Genomic DNA, 2,563 nt, shown 5'->3' on the forward strand with positions numbered 1-2,563 from the left:
GGCATCCTTCCCGCCTATCTCAGGCCCAGGCGGACTGCGAGGACGGGCGGTCTGAAAAGGTGGCGAGGATATCCCGCTACGGTGCCTCGGCGCCGGATGAGTGGGAAACGGGAGGGGCGAAGTACCGGGCTCCCGCTTTCTTCTACGGGTTCCCTACCCTCTCAGAGCCGAGCACCAAAATGGCGGCGGCGCCGGGCGGTGGGAGCCCTCCGGAGACACCGCCCCGCGCATGCGCGCTGCGGCCCGCTGAGAGGAGCGGGGAGGCGAGAGGGGAGCGGTCCTAAAAGGCCGCCTGCTGCCGGACTGGAGGTGCGCGAGGGGAGCCGCCGATGCGCCTCCGTGTTCGTAGGGCCGCTTTCGTGCATCCCTGGCCTCTCGTCTCTCACAGCTCGCTGAGCTCCCTGCCCGCGGGCAGTTGGCGCCCATGTTGCTTCCTCTGAGGATTTTTAGTGATGCTTTCCTGTGCGTTTTGAGTTTCACCTCTTTCTCACGTTGTTCCCGCACGAGGAGGTCAAAGCCCTTTGGGGTGATGGCTGAGGAGGAAAGAAGGAGCTGATTTTTAGGTCAGCCCTCTTCTAGGTCTGTGATTTTACTTGATTTCGTTTCTCTTCTTGTTTTGCTTTTGAGGCCGTCAGCGTGAAGCAGAGCCGTGTGAAATAAGCGAGGTCTCAAATGGAGAAGCGGGTTGGAGGTGACTGTCACAACCTGCCCGGCCTGGCTGCTGTGCAGGCTGAACTGCAGTTTTGCCTTCTTCCCTTCACACTGTTTATTCCAAAAGCTTGCTCACAGCATGGTTTTCTTTTCACTTTATTTCCTATGTTGGCAGCCAGTGCCAGCTGAGGTGTTTGGGTTGGTGTGGGCTGTCTCTCTCCAAGCATGGAGTTTAGATAACAAAAATGGAAGCCTCACCTAGCTCAGATTCTTACATTTTAGCAAAAAATATTCAGGAAAATCTTGTGATGACATGGCTAATACAGAAGGATCTTAAACTAGGTCCTGAATAAGTGTGCAGGTATCGCTTCACCAGCTGCTAAGTACAGCCATCTCCTGGGTGGAAAACAACAGCTGTGTAATCAGGCAGAGCAACAAGTAGTAAAACAATAGGGCCAGAGATGAATAGTTCCATCTGAAAACTCACATCCATGCAAACTTCTTTTAGGGAATCTTACCTAATGGACGTATCATTGATCCATTCCTTCTGGTTGAAGTACTTTTATCTGCCAGTGAGACTCATTTTTAAGCACAGGTAAATAGGTTATAATAGATTATGAAGGTTGTTATGTTTCTCTTTGTCATTTGAATGGGTTTGAATCATTTTCTGTGCAGCTGTGGCCAAACTGTAAGACAGTACTTGAAATAACAAGTCAAATAACGTTTAAAAATAATTATAAGAGCCCCAAGCTAGCAGCAGAATCAGTAATACGTAGTATATGAAAAGGAAATAAAAATTCATGCTGCATTTTATTGAATTATAATTATTGTTATAGCATGATAAAAATCAAATGTAAATCAAATATGTAATTATCTTGCCTCCATTTCATGTAAATAGCACAACTATCTCTAAAGAGTTGAAACATGTCAGGAATAAATAGCTTGATTATAAACCAGTTTCAGTGCAGTGCTACAGAGGGCTCGAGTGATAACTGAGAAACCAGCACAGCCACCTTCCCTTCCTGAAAAGACACTTAGCACAGAAGAGTTTGGAAGGAACTGCCGCAATTATCTGTTCTGACTTGTGCTTGTGCAGGCTGTGTGCATCTTTCAGGTCATTCCTCTTTCAGTTTCAATAACTGTGGTTGAATTAGGTGAGATCAGCTAGGTAAAACGCCCCATCTTCTACTTACATTAAGAGAAAAAGGTGATATATTCAAGCTCGTTACCATTATCAGGTAAGACCGGGCAGCAGCTTCCTAGTCTGTCTCATAAAGAGTGGAGAGATGTATGGATTTTTAGGGCTGTTTAATGGTGCCACTTTACCTTTTTATTATATATAAATGAGTTTATGCTCTTTGTGTTATGCGTTGGCAGCTTTTGTCCTCGGAATATTCTGCCAAATATTTGCTGCAGCACGACTGATGAAATAGGGATCCCTTGAAGTGCATCAGCTGCTGCTAAAATACAAACTCAGCTGGCAGAATATTGCCTCGAGTAAGTGCTGTCCCTCTTACCCCATGCCCAGCTGCTTCTTCCTCTTTTTGCCAAAAGCCCCCATCAGTAGTGCTGAATGCCAAATAAACTGTGCATGTGGCTCGTTCCTGTGTAGGGGGAGTAACCTTGTATCAAAGGTTTAGAATGAGAATCCTCATTTCTTTCAAATCAAGAGCTGGGTATGCTTCCAAGACAAAATTAACAATCCTAATTGAAATGAGGAGGAAGTGGGAAAGGATGTGTTGGATTTGGAGGTAGACAGCTGGAAAAGAAATACAGTAGTGAAAGAACTCAGAAACAAAACCTGAAGCGATTACAGTCACTTGTGCAAATAGGGAAGCCTCAAATACTTCAGGATACAAGTCCACTAATTACAAATCTAGTAAATATGCCCCTATAGCTTTACCTCTGCCTG

This window comes from Meleagris gallopavo, chromosome 17, assembly GCF_000146605.3.
Source record: "Meleagris gallopavo isolate NT-WF06-2002-E0010 breed Aviagen turkey brand Nicholas breeding stock chromosome 17, Turkey_5.1, whole genome shotgun sequence".
Lineage (NCBI taxonomy): Eukaryota > Metazoa > Chordata > Aves > Galliformes > Phasianidae > Meleagris > Meleagris gallopavo.